Raw genomic sequence first — 27,769 nt, 5'->3', positions numbered from 1 at the left:
CTCTGTGCTATGCTGCTACTTCCCACCAGCCAACTGTTTTACGTTCGGTAGTGTATATATGTCAATGCTACTCCCACTTCACCCCAGCTTCACCCTCCCACTCCCTGTCCTCAAGTCCATTCTCTATGCCTACCTCTTTATTCCTGCCCTGCAACTAGGTTCATCAGTACCGTTTTTTGTTTGTTTTTTAGATTCCATATATATGCGTTAGCATACGGAATTTGTTTTTCTCTTTCTGACTTACTTCATCTTGTATGACAGACTCTAGGTCCATCCACCTCACTATAAATAACTCAATTTTGTTTTTTTATGGCTGAGTAATATTCCATTGTATATATGTGCCACATCTCCTTTATCCATTCATCTGTCTATGGACATTTAGGTTGCTTACATGTCCTGGCTATTGTAAATAGTGCTGCAATGAACATTGTGATGCATGTCTCTTTTTGAATTATGGTTTTCTCTGGGTATATGCCCAGTAGTGGGATTGCTGGGTCCTATGGTAGTTCTATTTTTAGTTTTTTAAGGAACCTCCATACTGTTCTCCATAGTGGCTGTATCAATTTACATTCCCACCAACAGTGCAGGAGGGTTCCCTTTTCACCACACCCTTTCCAGCATTTATTGTTTCTAGCTTTTTTGATGATGGCCATTCTGACCGGCATGAGGTGGTACCTCATTGTGTTTTTTTATTTATTTATTTATTTATTTTTATTAGTTTCTGCTTTATAACAAAGTGAATCAGTCATACATATACATCTGTTCCCACATCCCCTCCCTCATGCATCTCCCTCCCTCCCACCCTCCCCATCCCACCCCTCCAGGCGGTCACAAAGCACCGAGCTGATCTCCCTGTGCTCTGCGGCTGCTTCCCACTATCTATCTACCTTACGTTTGGTAGTGTATATATGTCCATGCCTCTCTTTCCCTTTGTCACAGCTTCCCCTTCCCCTTCCCCATATCCTCAAGTCCATTCTCAAGTAGGTCTGTGTCTTTATTCAGGGGATTCATTTTGAGAAAGGTGGCCCCGTCCCTTACTTATCAGGACCTTGAATCTGAAGAGAAAGATGACAATATATAAAGAGTAAGGGCTCCCAGTGCAGAGCTGAGAGCAGAAGTTCAAGATGCAATGGGGAACACAGGAGGAGTGCATAGCCTTGCCAAGGTGGGTCAGAGGAGAAAAATCAATAAGTCAAGAAAGTAGGGACAATTTCCCCAAAGTCTTTTTATTGCTAAAATAAATATTCTTACCTCAAGTCATGAGACTGTATAAACAACTTGCTCCCCACCACCCCCCAAAAAAAGGAATGGGGCAGGGCTTAGAAACTATTATTTTACATTTTTTAATGACAAAAGAGATGCAATATTGTAATGAGTATAAACATAGAAATTTTAGAAATCTATTTTTCTTGCCAAATGCACTGGTATACCTGAATCCTGTGAGTGAAAATGTAGCTGTAGCTTATATGCTCCAGGAAATTTTCTTATGATATGGTCTCAGCATTGCAAAAGTGAAAGAAGCAAGTTTGGAAGTCAAGTCTCCTGTTCCAGATGTGGTTTAGGTACATGTTTGAATTCTTCCAAAGCAGTTACCTACTCCACAGTTTTATATTACCTCAATTTTGTCAGAACTGACAAAGACAAAATCTCTTTCCAAAATATTGCAAAACAGAGTTATTCATAGAGAACCAAACACTGGTGTTTCAGATGAGTCAATTATATAAAACCTCTTATTTCTGTGTCAGTTTTAGAAGAGATGGGTTCTCTATAAACAGCAGTTTGGATCTTCCCTGGATAGAAATATCTACTATGATGGTTATTTGAAAAAGAGCAAACGCCTCTGCAAGAATTCTAATTCAACAACAACCTTATTATTATTATTATTATTTCAGATATCACTATCCTTCTACAGGCAAAAATAACAAGGATGGATATTGAAACCCGAGGATAAAGGAGGAGGGAAAACACTTGAATTCAGATAAAATAGTCCTTACATGTCGATAAGACAGCGAGAAACACTGTCAACTTCTTACCCAGCATAAGAGCCCAGTCGTACCCATGATATTTCTTCTCATAGAGCTTTGGATGTTCCCTCTGTAGCACTCACGAAAATTTGTAATTATAACCTTGTGTGATGGTTTGATTAATACCTCCTCCTTCCTAGTGTCTATGAATATAAGGAGCATGAATATTTTTCTACCTGCCTGTCTCATTTTAAGTCCTCAATATATATTTAAATAAAGTTGTTGAAGGAAAGATTAGAAAATGATTCCATGAGTGAAAGAATTCTGATTAATACTCTAGAGTGAATGTGGTTCTTTTTTTTTTTTTTTTTCAGTATTGTAAGGGAAGATGATGTGACACATGGTCTTTTTCCAAGCACCTGTGGAAAGAAAATACCCTTCGAGGAACTGTGCAACACATGTCCTTCAGTAGAGATCCCAGGACAAAATGAAGATTCCTGCTCTCTCTGGCTTCATGTTACACCAAAGACCTAATTTATAAAGGATAATTTTCTAGCCTCACTATTCTACATAGACAGGACATTATTCACAGACTGGCTGATATAAAGTAAGCTTTAAAGAAAATCAAGCTTTCATGTTGAAAAATATTTTACTGTAACTTTTGAGGAACGGTTCAGGGTAAGATATAAGTCAATTGTCAATTTTCCAAATTAGTAAGAATAATGTGTTATGAAGAAGAGAAACAAGTAATTAAAATTATATTGGAGTCTAGGATATCACTCTTGATACAGGTAACTTTAATCATCTAAAACTTGTCAGTGTTCTCGATAAGCAAATGAGACCAGATACTTCATATAAATGTCCCATATTTGCTCATGCATAATTAGTCACTAGTACTCCGGTCACTGGTTAGGCTGTGTTCTGAGTGCTGAAAAGGTCAGGCTTCATTCATGACTGTTTTGGAAAATCGGAATGACTTGGAGTTGCAGTGTTTTCCTCTCTCCACACAAAGACCTACTCAAGTAGCAGAATAAAATAGAAAGACCATATTATTAGTCATCAGCAGATCAAAGGGAAAGATCCAGTTTAAATAAATTATTAGAAGCATTAACCTTGTGTAGGTAAGTTAATTTTTCTGGCCTTAGCCATATTATATGATATAATATTAACTGTTCTACCAGCATCCAATCTTATAGAGAGCAGTAGAGAACATGAAGTATGCTAACATGCTGTGAAAACTGTAAAGAACTAAATAATGTTTATTGTTTTATTATTTAATACAATGAGAACAGCAAAGGTAATGGGCTAAAATGTGTGTAAAAACTCAATTACCAACAGAAAATCAGAAAATTAGGTAATCAATCATCAGGTGTTCTTGACTTGACCTCAGTTTAGAATTGAATATGATGAAGAAAAACAGGTTGAATTTATGAAAAGAGTTAATTTGTTTCCTTTTACATTTCACACGCACACACACACACACAACCCAGAAGACTCTAAAAATCTGGTCCTGATTTAACACTATGAAAAACTAAAACCTTTCAAAAATTCTAAAAGGACACTTGACCACTGCTTCAACTCTTCTCTATTTTTATGACAGCTGTTAAGCCATACAAATGCCAGCTGCCAGAACTCATTAGGATTATATGAGAATCCGCTTTGAATCCACAGAAATCCATTGATCGATTCTGAGTATCTACCACTCCTATCAACTAAGGTTAAACTAGAAGCAACTACCTACTGTTGGAGAGAGGCAGCTGGCATTGCCATATAAGGGCCATTAACTGGCTTCTATTATGCATTTGTGAAAAAAAAAAAGTACCTTAGATCATATGATTTGTGCACTGAACTAATAATGGAAATGCTTTTTTCCTCAGGCTTACTGTTAATCAATTGTTGCATGTGCTTGTGCAGGAGGAAAATATCAATTTTTTGAACATTGGCTGCCTTCTTCACACCTATTGCTTATGATGATTGAATGCTAAGGGATATGTAATGTGCTGAAGACGAAAGCGGTGGAGAATTACATATTGGTGTATCCAGGGGCTATAGGCACAATTACTGGATGATAACAGAATGCATTCCCAATACGGTATGAAAATGACAATATGATAAGCTGATCCAAGAAAAGAACTTTTCAAACCCAGGAAATGGGGTTTTTTTTCAGAAGGCCATAGTTGGAAAACATTTTCTCTAATGGATAGTCATTCATAGAAAGACAGAGAGATGGAGTTCTGTCGTTGGGCTCAGTTCAGAGATTTTCTTTTTTTGCCCATAACTCTCATGGAATAATTACTACATGCAGAGTTTTAGAGCCATGACATTGTTAATGAACCTTATATATACAGGGCATATTTCTTTGTCATCCAGAAAAAGAAATTCTTACTAGCCTTTAGGGCTTTAAAATTTAATCAAGCTTTAATTGATGTTTTAAGGTCCTATAAAATTTCCCTTAATTAAGATTTCACGTGAAAATATTTTTTAATAACAGATCTTTCTAAGCTAGTAGCTGCCAGCCAAAGACAAAGGGACAGCTTTGAGAAAACTTATTACTATGATTTAATATGGTTATTTTTCCTAATCTAAGAGAATTTTACTTTTGATTACTTAGGAAATGAATATTGATTTTTGGGGGTATTGGAAGAAAATTTATATTTATTTGTAATCCTCACCTGTAATCTGTGTTAACGAAATCTAAAATTGAGAATGGAGAAGACTGAGTACAAAAATAACTGAATTTGGGAAGAAAGGTCAACAAAGATACAGAGAAATCATATCTTATCCCAGACATAAAATATGAGAATTCCTGGAAACTGTAACCTTGAAAATCAAAACCCAGTGTAGTAGGCAGAACAGAGTTCTCTTCTTTCTCCTAAATATGCCCACATCCTAATCTCTGGGATTTGTAAATATATTAACATATATAGCAAAAGGGATTTTGCAGATTGTGATTAAATTATTTTGAGATGAGGAGATTATCCTAGATTAAAAGGATAAACTCGGTGTAATCACAAGTTTCCTTAAGAGTGTCAAAGAAGGAGATCTGACTCTGAATGTGTAGAACCAGAATGATATAACCTGGGAAAAACTCGCAACTACTGATGGCTTTGAAGATGGATGGCTGAAACCCTAAACCAAGGAATGGAGGCAGCCATGACAAGTTGGAAAACACAAGTGAAAAAAATGTCCCCTTGAAAAATAAATAAATAAATAAATAATTAATTTAAAAAAAAAAAATGTCCCCTTGGACCCTGTCCTTCCAGCACTTTAATTGAGGCTCATGTCAGATTTCATACCTACAAATATATGATACTAAATTTGCATTATTTAAGCCACTAAACTTGTGGTGATTTGTTACAGCTGCTTTAGGAAACTAACACACCCAGCTAATTCATTGGCATTAGAAAGTAGCCTTGCCAATGGAAATCTAACGGCATGCCCAAATGGAATTACAAAGTTATAAGCAATGTTGAGAAAATTATTGGCTATTTACTTCTTCAAATAGTGTAGCTTTTCTGAGTGAATTGATAATCAAAACAACAATCTGGACTATTATTAAAACAAATGACCATTTGAATGGTTTCACAAGTTTTACAGCTAAATACATTATCTATTTAATTAAAATGTTTAGGGCTTCCCTGGTGGCACAGTGGTTGAGAGTCTGCCTGCTGATGCAGGGGACATGGGTTCGTGCCCCGGTCTGGGAAGATCCCACATGCCTTGGAGCGGCTGGGCCCGTGAGCCGTGGCTGCTGAGCTTGCACGTCTGGAGCCTGTTCTCTGCAACGGGAAAGGACAAAACAGTGAGAGGCCTGCGTACTGCAAAAAAAAAAAAAAAAAAAAAAAATTATTTTACAGCCCCAGGGCAATTTAGCCATAGTTAATTAAAAGTTGCTGCAGTACAGCAGTTCTGATAAAGTAGAAAAAGCCCTGAACCCTGTATCCAAAGATTTCCATCTTCATCCTGACAGTGTGACTAGCTTATAAACTTGGCAAAGTCATTTAACTATATCAGTTCTTTTTTTAATTTTTTTTAACCTGTAGTGTGAGAATATTACCCTAAAGAATCAAAAGCTAAAATATATGTGAACATCATCATGGTTGAAAAGATGTTAACTACTATAGTCTGAGACATTTTTACACTAAATCTGATTCACAAAAACATCTGAATACAAAGGCCAGAGATAAATCCACAGACATACGGTCACCTTATCTTTGATAAAGGAGGCAAGAATATACAATGGAGAAAAGACAGCCTCTTCAATAAGTGGTGCTGGGAAAACTGGACAGCTACATGTAAAAGTATGAGATTAGAAAACTCCCTAACACCATACACAAAAATAAATTCAAAATGGATTAAAGACCTAAATGTAAGGCCAGAAACTATCAAACTCTTAGAGGAAAACATAGGCAGAACACTCTATGACATAAATCACAGCAAGATCCTTTTTGACCCACCTCCTAGAGAAATGGAAATAAAGACAAAAATAAACAAATGACACCTAATGAAACTCAAAGGCTTTTGCACAGCAAAGGAAAACATTAACAAGACGAAAAGACAACATTCAGAATGGAAGAAAATATTTGCCGATGAAGAAACTGACAAAGGCTTAATCTCAAAAATATAAAAGAAGCTCATGCAACTCAATATCAAAAAAACAAACCCAATCCAAAAATGGGCAGAAGACCTAAATAGACATTTCTCCAAAGAAGATATACAGATTGTCAACATACACATGAAAGGATGCTCAACATCATTAATCATTAGAGAAATGCAAATCAAAACAACAATGAGGTATCACCTCACACCAGTCAGAATGGCCATCATCAAAAATCTAGAAACAATAAATGCTGGAGAGGGTGTGGAGAAAAGGGAACCCTCTTGCACTGTTGGTGGGAATGTAAATTGATACAACCACTGGGGAAAACAATATGGAGGTTCCTTAAAAAACCAAAAATAGAATTACAATATGACCCAGCAATATCACTACTGGGCATATACCCTGAGAAAACCATAATTCAAAAAGAGTCATATACCACAATGTTCATTGCAGCACTATTTACAATAGCCAGGACATGGAAGCAACCTAAGTGTCCATCAACAGATGAATGGATAAAGAAGATGTGGCACATATATACAATGGAATATTACTCAGCCATAAAAAGAAATGAAATTGAGTTACTTGTAGTGAGGTGGATGGACCTAGAGTCTGTCATACAGAGTGAAGTAAGTCAGAAAGAGAAAAACAAATACCGTATGGTAACACATATATATGGAATATATATAAAAAATGTTTTGAAGAACCTAGGGGCAAGACAGGAATAAAGATGCAGATGTAAAGAATGGACTTGAGGACACGGGGAGGGGGAAGGGTAAGCTGGGATGAAGTGAGAGTGGCATGGACTTATATACACTACCAAATGTAAAACAGATAGCTAGTGGGAAGCAGCCGCATAGCACAGGGAGATCAGCTCGGTGCTTTGTGACCACCTAGAGGGGTGGGATAGAGTGGGTGGGAAGGAGATGCAAGAGGGAGGAGATATGGGGATGTATGTATATGTATAGCTGATTCACTTTGTTGTACAGCAGAAACTAATGCACCATTTTAAAGTACTTATACTCCAATAAAGATGTTTAAAGAAAAAAATAGGAAATTAGTCTTCATGGTTCACCCTCAGTTACTTTTTCTTTTACTTTAGTAGGTAGAAAAGTGCTTTCACCTGGAAATGTTTTCCAAAAATTGGAGAACATCTCACTATTTGTCTCATGTTGTTTCAAGATGCTGCTGGATATCCACTTGATTAAACGTTGGAGACCCACCTGCTCAGATGCTTAAGGAAAGAAGAAATGACGTTTGGGGGTCTCTTCAGGAACTGCTGCTCATTGCACCCTCTTCTTCACTGCTTGCTGGCATCCCCCCAACATGTCTGAAAATCTGTACCACTCAGGCCCAGTCCACACATCTTTCTGCTCAGTGGTATCGGACATGTAAGCACCTGATCCAAGTCTTTATGCTTATGTATTACATGTAAGTATCAAAAACAAAAATTGAAAGCTGAAAATAAAGTCTCCACACACCCATTGCCCCAGCTATTCATCAAACCGTTGTTCAGTATCCCTTTGTGCCAATCACTGAGTCTGGTAAAAGAGATTCAAAGCTGAATTCCTGTACCTGTAGATGTTTGTATCTACTTCCAGTTTTTAACTTTCCCCTTTGTGCTGTTGACTTCCAAATTCATATCTCTAAGTCTAACCACAACTCCAAAGTCCAGTTAACACACTGAACTTCTAACTGGTCATCATCTCAAACACAACATACCTAAACTTATTCTCAATATTTTACTCATATTTTAACAACTCAATGTCCTTCTAGCATTTTCTCTCTCTCTTTTTTATTATTATTATTTTTTTTTTGCATTTTCTCTTTTTATTGAAGGCAGGCAGGATAATGTGTGACACGGTCACACTGAATGCCTCTGAGCTGTAACTAGTGTAGTAAAGAATGTCATAGGGCAAAATGGATATTTTGGTTTTGGTTTCATCCATATCATTCCCTTCCTTTGACAGAATTCATATTTGCCTCTCTAAATAAATATCTTTCTATGAATGTTGCCAATTAAAATACCCTTGTTTTCAGGGATAATCACAGGACACAGGCTAGGTAAATCGTTGTACTCCAATTCTCCCTGGACACACATTAGCCATGCATTGGACATGGGAGATAACCCAGATTTGACAAGGAAGAAGTTTCATTTCTCTTTCATCATAAGGCTGAGAATGAATATGTAATTAACTGACAGTGGCTATTGTTTTCAACTTGTAGAGACACTCTATCTAAGAGAATAAAGTCCTATATTAAAAAAAAGGTGAAAAACTTAAAAAGAAATGAAGAGATGATGTTTTCAATGTTTTAGTACATTCTTAATAGTTCATGGTTTGAGCACAATGAATTCCTTTTTGCTTGTTTGGGATTTTGAGCTATGTTTTGGGTATTTAACAATAAAAAGTGCTTCATATGCTAATACATATCAAGATTATAATGGTGCTGATTGTAATAGGGAATATGTTTTTAGTTTAAAATCTAGTCATAACTGATTTTTCCCTGGTAAAGGAGTGAACTATTGATCACCGAGGACAATGCAGCCAAAGGGGGAAAAAATTAAGTGCCTAAGATATGAAAAGATAAAAGAATTGAAGAGAGAGAGGGAAGGAGAGAGAAAGAGATAGATAGAAAAGAAGGAAGAAGATATAAGAGTAGAAAGAAAGAGACAGAGCATGTATTACCACAGCATTTAGGTTAACATGGCAAACAGCTAGCTCAAATTTTGCTGTGTATAAACAACAAACAGACAAATAAAAGCCTTTATAGAAAGTACTGAAAAAGTTTCATAACTACTTTCGGGCAGAATTAGTAAGAACATTCTGCAAATAATAGTCAGGAGCGTGAGTAAAGGGAATGACAGCCCAGGATAGAACTGTGATACCAGTAGTCTATGTGACAATGAAGATCTGCATATCTAGGCGAAAGATGAATCTATTAATATTCCAAAAAGAAACTATTATAATTTTTTCCATTATTTATGAGTTATACATCATGAAGTATACAATTTATAGTTTGTTTCTTATATTTATGCTTGAATGAACTCTAGTTTGCATATAATTCCCATTACAGAGTATGGATTCAATCATTGTCAACAAATTCTTAGGTTGGTTTAGTAAATTTATGAATTAAAGATCCCTGGCTGGGATTGATACATACATATGCTGCAGTTGATCTATAGGTATGCTAGGAGTTAGTGGCCCATATCTATTACCAACACAAGTTTGCTGCCCAGAATTCAGAAACACTTACAAAATGAGTTTTTGAAATTCTATTGATTGAGCTTTATGTCATTGCACCGTTACATACTGAATTATGTCAACCAGTAATTCTGAGTTCTTCCCCTTCTTCCTTGCCCAAGTTCAGTTGCTTTTAATTCTAAAATATATCTTGAATTTGTCCTTTTCTCTCCATGCTAACTGCTGCTGCTTTAGTTCAAGTTCTGATGTCTGTGTCAGTCTCTTCATGGATTTCCTTCCTCAAGTTCACTGCATTTTCAATGTACTTCTATTTGCCATCAGAGGGGTCTATGAGAATGAAAATATGATAATTTCTCTCTTTTGCTTTAAACCCTCTAGAAAATAGATTCTCTTTTCTACAGAACACAAATCAAGTGCCTTACCAGTCACTGAAAAGCCCTCATGAGGTGGCTCATTTGGAATACTTTCACATCGTTTCTTTATCTTTCTAAGCTCCTTATTTGTGCTTCAGATGCTCTGAACATCTTAGAGTTTCACCAGAGGTCCCTATTGATGCCTGCACCCATGCTTCGCTGATGCAGCTTTTTTTTTTTATGGTATCTCCATTCATTTCCTGTCCCCTACAAGTTGATTTAAATGCTGAGATCCTATAACCAAAAATCAAGGTTGGTTATTACTTACTACATAAAATCTCTCTGGGTTTTGTCCAGCCTCTCTTTCCTGACCTAAGGAAAATAATTTCCCAACTCTCTAGAGCCAACTCTCTAGAGTTTCCCAACTCTCTAGATCCCTGACCACTGTATTGGGATTGACCACTCATTTCCGCAGCACATCTGTAACCTAGGTTTGCAAAATCACTTTGAACATTTTGTATTGTGCTTATATAACTTCAAATATGTTTGAATATGAGCTCCTTATGGTATGCCCAATGTCCAAAACACAACTTGACACATAATAGAGGTTCACAAAGACTTGCTTAATTAAATTAAACAAATTTAGTAATATACTGGCTAGTAGTATCTCAATTTTCTAATAGAAAGCTCCAGTTAAACTTTCTATTGTACATCTCAGCAGTTAAACACTTCTAAACAACCATTACATGTATTTTTTACTGACTATGTCAGTTCATCTGCTAACCAATTCTCACCCTTTCAAGTTGCACACACCTGGAATTAATTTAGTCTTGGACTACTGTGACAATTGCAAACTCTTTTCTGTGGCACATTACGAGCAATTGAGTCAATTACAGTCTGTTCTTAATACTTGGTGTTCTACTGAGAGTTTCTGAAAAAGCTGACAATTTGGAAACTAAAATTTCCTAGTAAGAGTTCAGCTATGAAAACAGTAATGTTGTGAGAATGTCGTCTGCTCCATGTGCACTAGTCTTAAAATTAACATGTAAGAGGTGATTTAACCACCAATCAGTATTTTTGTTGAAGTCTAAGGCAATGTTTCTCAAAGTGTGATCACTGGGACATTTAAATCTGATTCAAGAGGATTTTCTGTTAAAAATGAAGATTCTCACATCCTACACAAGACCTACTCATACTCTGTCAGGAAGGAATCTGAAAGTTTACTTTTCTTTTCATTCTTTTTTTTTTCTTCTTTTTTTCTTGTAACAGTTACTCCAAGTAATTGTGATAAACCCTAAATAACTCCTGCTTTAGGGAAAGTAGGGCTATAATAAAACCTGACTGCTGTTACAAAGACATGGATGACGTTTCCTGAATATAGATACACTTAGAGTTGGACCCTCCCACTGCCCCACTCATTGTACAGTTTGAACTCCCTAACTCTGGGCTTGTTTACATAGGAGGCACTTAACAATTAAGAGCTGTAATTACTATTTTGCTTTATTATGACAGTGAATTTTAAGAGAAACTCACCTAGATTCCAAGTAATAATCTTTTTCAAAAATTTTATTGAGTTGCCATTTTTACTAAAGTATATTTTTATTCTAGAAATAATTATCCAATATCAGTATGTATAGTATACTATAAAGGGTACAATTGGGAAGACATAGATGATTCTACATAAGCTTTTTGGTAGTTGTTTTCAGATAGACCAAATCAATATGGCTCATTTCAAAGAGGGAGGGGCTTTAACCCTGGCTACTCTCCTCCACTTAAAAGAGCAGTGGCCTTGGCTACCTGACATCATTTCTCTGAGTGTTGTTTTTGTCATTTCTGTAATAAAAATACACGTGTGACAAGATATAGATCATTAAAGTAAGAGAGCTTCTTATCTTTCCCTTTTACTACCCTCTAAAAATGATTCTGGCTTGGATTACTTTGGTCATTTCTCCTCCCCTAATCCTTAAATTTATCCCTAAGTAGTAGGAAACCATTTATTTGGCATTTGTGATGCTTAATAGTACCAAAAAAATTGTGAGAGAGTATGCTGGAAGAGAACAAGAACTGGAAAACACTTTTCAGGGGCTGATAAGAGTGTAGTTGAAAAAGGATACATTGGAGGAAGCACCTGGATGTTGTGAGAGAGAAACTATTAAGACTTTAAAGAAATATTACTTGGGGATTATGGGTTTCACTCATTGTCTCCAAGAACCGAAAGTAAAAGATTCGAATATTTTGGAATTTCTCTTACCACATGGAATATTTTCTTTTAACTGCTCTGGGATTTAAACATGTGGGTCACAGCTTCATACATTTTACAACCCTTTGGTTAAAAATCTCGGGAGAAGTAAAGGAAGTGATGTGTGAAAAGTCTTCAGCACTTTGCCCTGCACAGACAAAGCACAAGTAAAAAAAAAAAAAAAAAAAAAAAAAAAAAAAAAAATCAACAATGCTTTCTATTAATCTTTCTTTGACTTTTATTCATCTCTCATAATCTTGTTTGAAGTATATTTCTGCTACATTGTTCCCACATATCCTCACAATGATAAGGGAATAGGAGTTTTGTCACTGTTTTATTTTACAATTCATTGGTTTCACTTCAATAAGCACAACTGGCAACTTAAAGCTATGTGTGATTATCTTCTTTCACCCAGTATCTATGAATATTTTATTGGGAATCATTCACCTATGACAGCCCACCCAGCCTCCCTCTAATCTCCCTTCTGTTCACGAAGCCACAGAACCAGTTGCATGGTAGCACAGGCCTTAAATTTGTTTTTGAAATTTTTATGCACACACACACAGGCTTTGTTTTTACCTTGTCTCTTTCACCCCTTTGCTTTCTAACGAGACAAGAAAATAACAAAGTCTACTCATCTTGTTTTGATTTGCAAGATTTGTTGTTCCCTAACAATCAATAAATTATATTCAAATCTTCTTTTGACAAAAGATATATACATTTGTTGTTTTCCACATAACTTTCCCTGTCAAGGTTTATGAAATCTCTCCCTCAATTAAAATAAACATTTACTTCACCTGTTAAATTTATCTTAAAATTTGTTAAAGCATGGGAATTCATTTTTAAGTATTTTTTTTCACGAAAGTAAGTAAAAAAATAACAAATTAACAGCTTAAATTCCAACCAAGGGACTATTCAAAGCAGAGTTTAAAACCTCTTAGGAATATGTCATTGCATATTTTGCCATCTAAGATTTATGCAGCAAGCATGTTTTGCACTTAGATTTTAAAATATATACTTGAAGAAGGTTTTCTTATCTCTAATACACTTATTTAATCATTATGTTTTTCAGGTTTTTTTTTTTTTTATTTAAGAAATCTGAGAATCTCTCATTTAAAAAAATCATCCTAGATAAATGAAGGAGAATACCTGAAGTACCACTCTGATTTGTCTAGAAATATTTGGAGTGTGCCTTGTAAGTCTTACTGCTCCAAAGCTCTTCATTTCCACTGAAACATAAACTCCCTTGTATGCTCTTTACCCCATAATTGAGTAATTGCATTGTCCTTCTTCAGGGACTAAATTAACATGTCTTAAGTTATAGCTCATTCAACATCATCTCTTTATCTCCTTGAAAGTGACATCATGAGAATGAATAATACGTGTGACACTACTCGCCTTCCCAGAGTTTTTTACCAACAGCCTGGTCTCATTAGGGAGCTTGCTTTATTCTCTGTTAACATGCTTTATTCTCTGTTAACATGCTTTATTTGCCAGAAGGCATATTAAACAATGTCAAATCCTATCCTGACTAGGCAGGCACACCACCTTCCCTGTATCAGAGTTCCTACTCTTCTGGCTTCACAGGGAGACCTATTTTTGGACCCCAGCTCCCCGGTTTTATGAGCTACTTGTGATAATTGACTGAACTTTTCTATGACAATACTTTTTTACCCTTCATATGCAGAAAACAAAAGTACTATGCTCCATGATTGGCATCATTGTTGCTAGTATTTTATCTCACCTCTTACATTTACTCTATCAGCCCATCTCTCATAGCAGTTTTCAAATGTCTCCCATTCTTATCGTTCCTGAGCCTTACACCAAAGCCATAGCTTCCTATGCTTGAGTCCTTATCTCTTTAACACCAAAGGTATTATGTTATAATCAGCCAGAATAATCTTCCACTGTTATTGAAAATTATCTCGTATCATATCTCATATCTCAGAAGCTGCAGTTGTTTTCCCCTCTGGTCAAGGAAACTTTTTAGTCTTCTTTTTACCCCTAAACTATAATATATAATATAGGTCACTTGCTAAACACTAGAAATTCTACTCTTTCAAGAAACTGGTCTTAGAAACACCATCTCCATTCTGTCATCTTCTCTCCCAACTTCTTAATCTGCTCAAATTCTAGAAAAAAATTATAAATAAGTCCTAGAGTTGGAGGAAGCAGTGTGTTCATAACCAAATTATCTCCCACCATAATGTTAATAGGTATCTGATGGAATTTTGTTTTGTATATATTTGATGCTGCAAAAATTTCAATTAGATGCTTTCTAGTAAGTCTCTGACCTCTAGAATTTACCTTTGGACAAATATTTTTCTTAGTTTTGGAAAAAATGAATAGAAGCCTACTTTATGTATGTAAATATATGCCACAGCACCTCCCCACTGAGGTAAGGGCAGTTTTCTAAGAAGACATTTTGGTTTGGCAAGGGTCTGTCCAAATCTTAGCTAATATTGACTGTTAAAATAAGATTGAAACTTTCTTCTACGTATCTATTCTATTGGAAAGTTTATAAAAGAGCAGAATAATTTTCTACTAGTAATATAAAGGCTATTAATATGATTAAGTATGTTCAGTGTATGTTGAGACTCTGATTGAGGTAAATGTTCAGAAGAATAATGGAGAAAAATCACCTTAATGATCAGGAAAATTCTGTGTCAAAAACCAAGACTAGGCCATAGGAGAAGAGTGTTATTTTAGGTCTAGAATACAGCTGATTCCAAATGTTCTGTCAATCAACTGCAAAGGGCATGCTTGGGGCAAAATTTCTGCATGCACCTGTATGACTTAATAGAGCTATAACAATATGGACATAGCCTTTGTGGCCCAGACAGTTTTCTAAATGATCTACACACTACGGAGATCGTATGATTTGTCATCCATCAAGAACACTTTTTAAAGTAAAAATGGGTGCTATTAATAATTGTATCCTGACATCAGGCATAACCTTATCCCCAACTGGATTATTGCTGAGAGGAAAACACTCATTCCCTTGTGTCACAGAGATCAGGCTTAGCCTTAAAAAATCAGCAGAGACCTGCGCTGCAAGGCCAGGTAGAGCTGGGATGAAGACATTGTTGCCATTTGCCCCTAACTCCCTGCAGAAGCAGTTGCAAGGACAGCTTCTTCATGACAGGGGCAAGCCACTTGGGAAGGGACTAGACATCCCACTCAGTTGGTTCATGGGAGCTTGTTTTCTTAGCATCTCAAAATATGACTTGATTGTGTAGATCTATATTATTGAAGCTGAGAACATAAGGGGAGCACGTCAAAACTTATATTTTCATTTCTGACAACATTCTCTCTTCCTTTCTATCCAAGTTCACATTTCACTCATCCTAAAATTCCCCCAGTCCTTACCTACCCTTAGTTTTTCTGAACTCTCATCCAGGAAGCTTAGTGTATTGAGAGTATACATAGATATTTTTCTGGAAGTAATTATTCTACTTAACTGAACTGGAATATTCCCCTACTTAGTTACTTAATTATTAACTTAGTAGCTGCTCTTGACCATTGTTTGATTCAAAAAATTTCACTCAGTAATATGTATTCCTAGCCACTAATAAAGGCATCACTTTTGAAATATAAATGTGACTATACTTCAAAACTGATTGAATGACAAAAATGAAATAATCATTTCTTAAATGTATTCAATGTCCCATATAATAACTAAAATTTGATATTTAATCAAATATTGTATGTTACAGAACAATCTAACCAGTGGAGGCAAAAACTAGAAATATGCTTGGCAAATTAACTAACGAGTGCATATTTGCACATATTGATAAAAATGTGTCATAACTAGCACTTCTAAATATTGAATTTAAACACTGGCCTTCTATACTATGGTTAAAATGGCCGCAAAAGTTACTATTTGAAATGAATTTGCAATAGTAGCTGACATGGCCAACATAACTGTGATTCTCTGTTGTCAATGTTACCAATTTACTGTTTAGTTTATAAGTCTACTTAACAGAGAATTGTACTTAAATCTTTTATATATCATGCGAAAATATCCTTGCCCATAACTTTGAAAACATTTTGAATTACAATCTCATATCCTCTAAAATGGATGGCTGAAAGTATGATAAAATCCCATAAATAATTCCAGATTATCTCAAGTTATTTGAAAATTAAATATCACTGAATACTTTGTAAAATAAAGAGAAATGTAATTCTATATGAACTCTTCAACCCTTATTACAATAAGTCACCATTTATGATGGAAATAGTAATTTTAATCAAGGAGTGAGACTATCAATATAATTATGAGAAGGTTATATTCCAAACAATTATTCATACCCAGTGGCTAAAAGACAAATTATTTTCTATCACTAAGATAAAAAATAAGAATGTATGCTGAAAAGGTTATACTTATTGAGAAGATAGTTCATTTGTGGAGACCAACATCACTAAGTGCGAGAAGTAGACTTGGGACATTTCTTCATACATTCAGTTCCAGTACTCCTTTATATTTATAATTCTGAGTCCAAAATTCAGAATGGAAGAGAATATGATTTTTCTATGTTGCATAAAAAAGAGAATGAGAGAGAAAGAGAGCTGTCATTTGACTACTGAAAAAAAATTCAGTTAGCTGGCAGAAGGTATTTAAACTGTTCCTAACTTCTAACTCCCTGTATTATTTGGTTTTGCTTTAGTGAGTCAACACACAATATCACGTTGAGAGATAATTTTCCATTGTCTCTTTTGTTGCTGCAGGTCTTACACAGAAATCACCGAATGCCCTTTTTCAGGACTATATTTTGAATAATTTTATATAGCTAGAACTTTTGAAATGTTGAGATATATTGTCTTCTTCCAAAGCAAGGTGCACATAATGCTTGTAATGCAACAAAATAATGATAATATCTCCCTTCCAAATGAAAGACAGAAATTATTAGAGTTCCTCTCCTGTGATGTAACCCACAACATGTGGTGGCACCCATCTGACCTCTCCATTTTGCCCACTGGCACCTGAGGCAATGGGCACTGACTCGATGATGTTGATGCTCCTATTGCCTGCTGTGCTTTGAGTAAGAATGTCCCTTTTCTCTGACCCAGGCATCTCATGTTTTCTTCCAACATTCATGAAACTGTGGAAGACTGGTTGTTCATGATAGCTGACAGAAAACAAGGACACCAACAAAAACAACAAAGCAACAGCATCGTTTAATAATGAGAATGAAGAAGATATAGATTGCCAAGAAACACATGAAAGGATGCTCAACATCACTAATCGTTAGAGAGATGCAAATCAAAACTACAAGGATGTAACACCTCACACAGGTCAGAATGGCCATCATCAAAAAATCTACAAACAATAAATGCTGGAGAGGGTGTGGAGAAAAGGGAGCCCTCCTAGACTGTTGGTGGGAATGTAAATTAATACAGCCACTATGGAGAACAGTATGGAGGTTCCTTAAAAACTAAAAATAGAACTACCATATGACACAGCAATCCCACTACTGGGCATATACCCTGAGAAAATCATAATTCAAAAAGACACATGTACCACAATATTCATTGCAGCTCTATTTACAATAGCCAGGACATGGAAGCAACCTGTGTCCATCAACAGATGAATGGGTAAAGATGTGTCACATATATACAATGGAATATTACTCAGCCATAAAAAGAAACGAAACTGAGTTATTTGTAGTGAGGTGGATGGACCTAGAGTCTGTCATACAGAGCGAAGTAAGTCAGAAAGAGAAAAACAAATACTGTATGCTAACACATATATATGGAATCTAAAAAAAACAAACAATGGTTCTCAAGAACCTAGTGTTAGGACAGGAATAAAGATGCAGATGTAGAGAATGGACTTAAGGACATGGGGAAGGAGAAGGGTAAGCTGGGATGAAGTGAGAGTGTGGCATGGACATATATACACTACAAATGTAAAATAGATAGCTAGTGGGAAGCAGCTGCATAGCACAGGGAAATCATCTCTGTGCCTTGTGTCCACCTAGAGGGGTGGGATAAGGAGGATGGGATGGGAGGGAGACTCAAGAGGGAGGAGATATGGGGATATATGTATATGAATAGCTGATTCACTTTGTTATAAAGCAGAAACTAACACACCATTGGAAAGCAATTATACCTCAGTAAAGTTGTTAAAAAAAAATAAAATATACAAATGCCATAAAACAACAACAGAAAAAAGAAATAATGAGAATGAATATGCATTAAAAGTCTATTCTCAAGTGGTTACATTGATATATGCTATATAGTAAATCTCCTTTATGCAATTTCTATGGGAAATTCCAAGAGTAGAAAACATGCTTCCATAATAGTAATTTCATATATTAGTTGTACTCATTAAATGTCAGTAGCAATGAGTTATGTTGTTCCTCACAAACAATGAAACATACATAGATAGTACATCCTATGACAGTGGTCTCACTTTTTTCAGAGTCAAGAAAAAGGAATTTTTCTCAGATATCTGTTATGTTTTAAGTGTATCCAAAGAACCCCTCTATATTACAAATGTAGGTCTGAGTGACATAACTGTGCCATAAATTCATCAATTCAATATTGTTGGAAGATGAGAACATTAAATTTGAAATCTTTATCATTCAGGTCACTTTGTATTTGCTTTTTCTGTTATATTTTCATATAGGTCGCCTTTCCCAGGGTACGTCTCTAATCATTCCATTGGGCCCCACTTCTTATCATCTGGTATACTATGTAAGTTGTAGTGGTTCATCAGTGTTAGCCAACAAAGAGCACTGTTTTCCAAAGAATCCAACGAACTTTCTTTTAACTAATGTTTTACCAAAAAAATTTGGAAACACACATACACATAAACACACACACACACACACACACACACACACACAGAGTGATCTGTACTGTGAAGTTTGTGACAAGGGCATCTGGGTTATTCCTGGTGACAGCGTAATCTGGGTATATGATGTTCCACTATGTTCTTAGTCATGTGGATTGACACACGTGTGCTTTCATGTGGATAATTATTATAAGACCTGGAAATTAGAATCAAAGCCTCCGAAATCTTTATCTTAGCTTTTAAGTAACTACTCAGTCAAATCCCTAAATAATATAGAGAAGTGGTCAGAAGAAAAGGAAGGATTGAAAGATAACTAGAGGTAAGGTGGAAAAACAGCAGGAGGAGGAGAAGAAAGGAGAAAAATAAATGAGTGCTCAAATCTTAAAGCCATCCATGTTATTTTTGAAATGTTGTTTTTAATGATTCATATATTGATTTAAAGATAGTTGAATTTCACTCAAGGCCCTGACAATTCAATTAAAATTATCCCATTAGACTTTTATGGCACAGCTATTATGAAACAACTAGCATGCTAAAAGCAAGAAATAAATTGTAAAGGAGAGAGAAGAACTGGCATACAATGGGCGTTGACTATTTGACAAGAACTTTAGCATATTGTGATATTTATTTGCTCAAATTCTATTCCAGCAATTTTCCTTTTAGATATATTGCTGTCTAATCATACCCCAAATTGATTATTTCAAAGACAGCCTCACATATTGAGAGAAACTATATAACTCAGGGATATGTTTAAGAACCAAGGTGTGTAATAAAATATCAGCCTTACTTAATGGTTTATTCTGATGTTTTGCTACAGAAAGATCAGGTAGCTAAAGGTGCTTTGCTTAGCAGCAACGTCAATCCATTTGGCAGCAGAATGGATTAGAAACAAGACCTTGATTTAGGGCACTTGAATATACTGCAAAGGTTCTCAGATATGTAAGTGAGGCAGGAGTCAACAGGATGCATAAGGTTTTAGATTTTGTATGAAGATTGAGCTGGTGTGATGAACCTTGAGTCTCAAATGAGCAGGAATTACTCTGATATTGAAAGCTCACACTTTAGGAGTAAACTGAACCATGAAAAGCACATTATGAGCTTTTCAAAATGCTATGTGACTCATGAACCAAAGAGAGAGACAGAAAAAGAAAGAAAGAAAGAAAGAAAGAAAGAAAGAAAGAAAGAAAGAAAGAAAGAAAGAAAGAAAGAAAGAAAGAAAGAAAGAAAGAAAAAGAATGGAAGGAAGAAAGAAAGAATGGAAGGGAGAAAGAAAGATTTGAGCCATGAAAATAACTTATAAATGTGTTGGTATAACTTTATGATATAATCTGCATTTTTATTGGATGCAAAGAGATATGTACATGAGTCAAAATATCATCTCAATATTGTGTTAATTTAGAAGAATTTCCAGATAGGCAAATAATTTTGCAGTGCAGTTATAACCATTTTAATATGTTATTATACTATCTCTATTTTTCTTCCTTTCTTATTCTAATTTTTACTAATCCAAAACAAATTCTACATATACTTATTTAAAAAATGAAATTCTATTGCTACTGCCTTGACTTTTGTGTGTGTGTGTGTGTGTGTATATATATAGATATAGATATAGATATATATACACACACACACATATATGTGAATACACACATACACACACTTGCAGGCATACCTTGTTTTATTGCATTTCACATTATGGTGCTTGTCAGATATTATACTTTGTACAGACTGAAGTTTTATGGCAACTCTGTGTCCAGCAAGTCTATCGGTGCCATTTTTCCAACCACATTTGCTCACTTCCTGCCACTGGGTAACATTTTGGTAATTCTCCCAATATTTCAAACTTCTTTTTTATTGTTATATTTTTATGGTGATATGATCAGTGATCTTTGGTGTTACTATTACGACTTGCTGAAAGCTAAGTTGATGGTTAGTTAGCATCATTTAACAATAAAGATTTTTTTTTTAAATTAAGGTATGCACATTGTTGTTTCAGATATAATTCTATTGCACACTTAATAGACTACGTACAGTGCAAACTAACTTTTATATGCTCCGACAAACCAAAAACTGTGTGTGACTCACTTGATTGCAATGTTTCCTTTATCCCTGTGGTCTGGAACTGAAGCTGAAATATCGCCGAGGTGTGCGTGTATATAAAAAAGCATATCTTTTTATTGCTATGTCTCTTTGGAACCTTAGTGTTTGTAGTTCCATCCTGGTTTCTCTTGGACTTCATTTTTAGTACTCTTCTGTCTATTCCATCACAATGACTCCCCCAAAAAACTTCAATAATGAATTGATGCAGTGACCTACACCTTCTCCTCCTTTCTTAGGGTTTCTTGCTGGTGAGGAGAATCACACATTGCTGATTAGTTCTACCACAAGAAAATATTTTTAAAACGTCATTTCCCTTAAGTCATATATATACATCCTATTGGTTTTGTTTCTCTGGAAAATATTACTAGAATCCCTATCAGATCAAACCAGCATACACCAATCAATTTCACCTACACTTTTGAAATGTCATCTACAGGCTGTACCCATCCCTTTCTCCTTTCTTCAAACCCTAGAGAAAACGATTAAAATCACTTTGAGTAAGTTTACCTCTGGCTCACTAAATGACAAAATCAGTAGAGGTGTTCCAGTCATTGTTTAACTTGATCTGTGGAGCTTGACATTATTTGTCATTTCTTATTCTTAAACCTTTATTTTATTTTACTTTCCATAACACTCTTACACGTTTTTCTTTTACTTCTTATTAATTAGATCTATCTATTCTTCATCTGCTTTTCAGTTAAAAATCAGGGTTCTCATATATTCTCTGTAATTTTTCCTAGCTTGTTACCCACTTATATGATTTTGACCACCATCTGTATACCAATTACTCCTGATCCTGTATCTCTACCATAGGATCTTTTGTGAACTCTAGATTAATGTCTCTAAATATCTATGAAATACTTCACCTGGATACTTCTAAGCAACTCTGGATATATAATGTCTAGCAGTGATCCTTTTATTTCTTACTCTAAAACCAAATCTATACAGAAACAGAAGCCAGGAATCTGCATCATTTTTTCCCCTTCTCTTTCTCATTCTCTACATATGATTATCCACTAATTATTTGTCTCATCCTTTATATTCTCTTGACCAATGGATCTTGAAATCTTCTATTGTCTACCTTTCAAATGTTCAACTCTAATATCCCGTTTCCTTTATTACTTCCAAGACAATCGTACTTTAACCTTCTCCTTCGTATGCTCCTTATATCTCCATGTCTGTTTTTCTGTCTCCAAGTCCTTCAAATGGATCTCTGAGTAATCATCCTAGAACTGTAATTCTGTCCATGAGAATCCTCAACCAAGATACTATGGATCCTGATGCCTTTAAGAATAAATAATACTGTAATGTACAGCATGGTGACTACACTTAATAATACTGTATTCATATTTGAAGGTTGCTAAGATAGTAAATCTTAAAAATCCTCATCACAAGAAAAAAAATTGTAACTGTGTGGTGATAGATGTTAACTAGACTTATTGGGGTGACCATCTCACAATGTATACAAATGTCAAATCATTACATTGTACACCTGAAACTGCTATTCTATGCCAATTATATCTCAATTAAAAATAATTAAAAGAACAGATATTACTGATCTTGGTACCAGACTTGAGCCTCTGCACTTTATCTATCTACCTACTCTGAAATGTTGGTTTCACACTCTCTGACTATATTGAAATATGGTTATTGAGGCTCACCTAGCACTTTCAAGCCTCAGTGCTTATAAAAACATTTCCTCAGACTATCTTTTCTGAAAAAATAAAGTCATCCTTCGAGACTCATCTCAGGTGCTTCATCATCTGTGAAACCTTCCTTGAATTCCTCCATCTTCTAGGCATAGTCACAGACCTTCCTTTGTCTCCACTGCTCCTCATAGGGTCTTTGTCACAGTATTAAAATTAATTGTTTTATTAAAATTATTGTTCACTCCTAAGATGCTTATAGGACAATAAAATGTGATATTTTCTGGTGCAATGAAACTAAATTACCCCACTCTACCCAGCTTAAAATTCCAGTTTCAGTATTTATTGGGTGTTGGGCCATGGGAAGTTATTTAACTTTTTGTGCCTCACTTTTCTGATGTGTAAAATGGGGCTACTAATAATCTTCCTCCTAGTGCTGTTGTGAAGACTACATAAATTTTGGTAAGTAAAGGGTTTAAAATCCTGCCTTAAAATACTCAATAAACCTTACCTGTTATAATTGCAATCTAAAGACATTCATACTTAAATTTATCCCCGCAAGGCTTAATGTTTTCTGAAATTGTAATGCATTCTCAATGAAAAACGTTAAATAAAGAAATGCCTCTGAAATTAAGGTTTAGATATGCTTCTATTCTTTTTTTTTTTTTTTTTTTTTTTTTTTTTTTTTTTTTTTTTTTTGTGGTACGCGGGCCTCTCACCGCTGTGGCCTCTCCCGTTGCGGAGCACAGGCTCCGGACGCGCAGGCCCAGCAGCCATGGCCCACGGGCCCAGCCGCTCCGCGGCACATGGGATCCTCCCAGACCGGGGCACGAACCCGTATCCCCTGCATCGGCAGGCGGACTCTCAACCACTGCGCCACCAGGGAGGCCCGAGATATGCTTCTATTCTTAATCTTTCTGCCATTTTATACACTTTCGACTAAAGAATTTCTGCTAACAAAGATCATCTGAAGTGACAACTCAATTTTCTAAATTATTATTTGAAGATGAGATGGGTAGCATTTTCTTGATACATAGCTTTGAGGCTATGACATAACTTAGTATGATACAGACAAAGGCACCCAGTTATATTTGTTGGTATAAACTTACTGTGTGTGTGTGTCTGTGTGTGTAAGCAAATGTGCACATGTGTGTGTGTTTAATAATAATTTTTTGAGGTGACTTTGAGCAACAGGTAATAAATGAATTTAAAATGTTTGCTGATCAAATTAATTTATGTGTTGCTCTGCAATATGGCACCTTACACGTGTCCAAGTGTTGTAGTAAATCCAAAATGTTTATTTGAGAAAAGCATTGGTTTTACCTCTCGACACCCTTGAGATGTATATGTATATAAAATAATATTAATTATAAGCAACACCAAGGTTTGGTCTTTCTTGAAACGATGTCAACAATAACACCTGTTCCTTTTAAATATTAAATATAACAGTGTTGAGGCTAATATCTATTAAGCCACTCAACCACCCCCCTTTAATTCCTACCAGAAGAAATTATTTTATATTTGAAGGTAGGGAAATTGCTTTTTTCTCTCAATAAGTGGAGTTTCCAATAATGGGAACTCTACAAATTAATGCTTTCCATGTATGTTCTTGCTGAACAGAAACATACATTAAATTTGAAGCTCACTTAGAATAGTTCAGTTGACCATTGTGCTTGACATTTGTGCACTCCCTTGACACAGAGTTCTATATTATTTATAGTACCTTGCTTTACTATGAACTGTCTCAAAGCCTTTCCAGAAAAAAGCAGGTGCACAAATATATTTATATGTTTACACACATATTTATAATGCTTGAATTGGTCCCAGTGTTATCATATCACTATTCCCACATCTACAATCATCAAGACAAAGTTAATTAAACTTTAATTAGTTTCCATGTGGAAAGGAAATCTTGGCAACTGTTGTTTCATTTGCATTAGAAACATACATTGCCTGAGAATCATGGGTTTTCATTATACTTTACAAGTGGGGAACCATGTGTCTATGAAAATCATATTTTAATTTCATAATAGGCTAGATCTTAGACCTTTTTAATCTATTTATAAATACTAATTCATCTCTTAAATGATTTGAATGAATTCCATACTATCATAGCAATTATAAAAATAGAATTCAAGGCTATCAAACAAAACTTGCATAAGCAGCTCCTAGATCCTTTTAATCATGTCCATTGGGATGTGAAATTCTACACTAGTTAGGATAGATTAAAAGTCAATTTCATTAAATTTTCAACAAAATGTCAACTTTCTCACCTCAAATTCTGGCAAGTAAAGGCTATGGATCTGCTTTACTCAAAACCAGAGAATGGCTTCTCAGCAGACATTTGCCTGGAACCTCAATGCGATGTCCAGCTTCCATCACAAGCAGAGTTGATATAACTGACACCCAGGAGGAAGAGTTCTAGAGCTATGCTACCTCTTCATTTGTCTTAGGTTTGAAAACTCAATCCTTATGCAAAATTAACTCACAAGAAATGAGTGTACCAGGACAACATGAAATTATCTCACTATAGAAAAGGTTAGTGATTTTTTATATTCTGTGATCACATAGAGGAATCATACAAGCAGACACTATGTATGGTAACATCAGGGGACATCCATGCTTTGGAGTGCTTTCCTCAGAAGTTTCTAAGGCCCATCTTGTGCTGAGGGCTATTTGTGGAGCAATGCCATCTGAGTGGGGTGCCCTGGGCTGGATTGGAATTGCTTGGGCTTCAGTAGACATTTCTCTCCTTTAAGGGTCTCTCTGACTTTCTGCTCAATGTTGGGGTTCACCAGGTACCATATGGACCTCAGGACTACCACCTATGGAGTTGTCCCAGGGCCACAAGACCAGGCCCTGATTCCTAGTAGATGGCCTGTCAAGGATATTACTCCTGCTAAACGGCACTGTATATTTTTTTGCAAGATCACTAGAAATTGGACTGCCAGAATGGTACTCAAAGACTGATTTGATGTGACTCAAATTTTATATATAGATAGGTACCCCACAGAAAACAAATTTGCTCAGGGCCCATACCCGGTAGTGTAATAGGGAAGAACAAATCTGACTCCATATTAGATCTGTCTCTTTTACCTTTGTACTCTGTTGCCTATGCTTAGTCATGCTGGCTCTGCACCTTTTGTAAAAGAATGTTGCCTATAGCTTGAAATATACAGGATAACCTATTCTCAAGACTCTGACCTTTAAGAGTCCATTCATGTAGAGATAAAATGTTGCAGAACAGAGAATAACTTTTGTCTTGTTGGAGGTTTACAGGAACATCCTGACCTGACCTATGTGGACAGCTGCAAGAACAAAGGATTCCAACACCAAGAAGTTTGCAACAACTAACGACACCCCTCCCTCACCTTGCCTTAAAAGTGCTTTGCTGAAATCCTTCAGGGAGCTCAGGGTTTTGGGAGTAGGAACCACCCATCTGCTTGTATCGCCCTGCAATAAACCTTTCTCTGCTCCAAACTTTGATGTTTTGGTTTGTTTGGACTCACGGTGCATCGGGCACATGCACTTGTGTTTGGTAACACTAGGGCAACCTTGGCTACGTGTTCATTTTCAAAAAGGTTCTATCTGAAGGCCTTCCCCACTGTATTATTCAATATTTTAAAAATAAATTTCCAAAAGGTAAATTCTAAAATCATAGGGCAAAGAATTTAGATGTTGAATAGATTTGCTTCATTTGAGCCAGTATTAGAATCATAAGACTCAACCTCTAGGGACTTTAATATTCCAGAGACATAATCTTCTATATCAGCTTCCTAATACTCCTTCTACTATGGTTTTCCATTTCTGTCTTTGGATTTATTTTAAACTCTCTTCAAACATGAATATTTTTATTAAAACCATAGAAAAATCTTTTAGAAAATTTAAAAATGGAAATAACAAAATTAAAATGCATAAAATATTTATTTTTCTGGAAAATATTCTGGTATCATTGATAAGGTCTATCTATTATAGACATGAGTCAAAAATTTTATGTAAGAAAAATAACAGTGAAACATAAATGTGCTGAAACAGATAGCTGCCATCAACTATTTTGTGAAAAAATTTTAATGACTTTAAAATTACAATAAGATTAAAAGTTGTGTATTGTGTTGTGATTTATGTGTACATATCTGGGTTCCAACATTTATTACTTTGGCCATAAATAGCTTCATAAGTAGCTTGTAAAGCCTATAATAATGGAATTATTTATAAAGTATAAGCAAGCCCAATCAAATATAGAGCTTCCTCAACTTACAATGGGGTTACATCCCAATAAACTCATTGTAAATTGAAAATATTGTAAGTCGAAATGCATTTAATACACCTATTCTACTGATTATCATTACTTAAGACAGACTTAAACATTCTCAGAACACTTATATTAACCTACACTCAGGAAAAATCATCTAGCACAGAGACTATTTTATAATCAAGTGTTGAATATCTCATGTAGTTTATTGAATATTGTACTAAAAGTGAAAAACAGAATGGTTATGCGGGTACAGAATGCATACTGTTTTCACAACATTGTAAAGTTAAAAAATCCTAAATCAAACCATTGTAAGTCTGAGACCATCTATACTCCAGAACCACAATCTAAATGGTATATCATGTTTTTTAAGAGGGAGGGAAAGGGACACATTCTGGTCATTCAAAGATACCAACAAAAATGTAGACTATTTATACCTCCTGATTTTTCCTGTCTCTCATTAGTAAACAATTCCAGAATGGCTATGACCAATAATGTGTTATAGTAATAGTTTTAATTTCATTTACACATATTAACTTCATGTCTTTGAGGAATAATACCAAAAATAGGAATACAATATACATTAACTTCATTAAAATAACCAGGGATAATGGAA

At 35.3% G+C, this 27,769-nt stretch overlaps 1 protein-coding gene across 1 annotated transcript in view; it reads right to left on the bottom strand.

Annotated features, from left to right (window-relative positions):
- The window catches only part of CDH12 (cadherin 12), a gene marked incomplete at both ends in the record, with an annotated part of 277,190 nt that overhangs the window by 248,989 nt on the left and 432 nt on the right, over positions 1 to 27,769 (bottom strand).

The sequence above is a fragment of the Hyperoodon ampullatus genome (genome assembly GCF_949752795.1).
Source record: "Hyperoodon ampullatus genome assembly, chromosome: 4".
NCBI lineage: Eukaryota > Metazoa > Chordata > Mammalia > Artiodactyla > Ziphiidae > Hyperoodon > Hyperoodon ampullatus.
The sequence above is the reverse complement of the archived record's forward strand: the minus strand, read 5'-3'. Positions and strand labels throughout refer to the sequence as shown.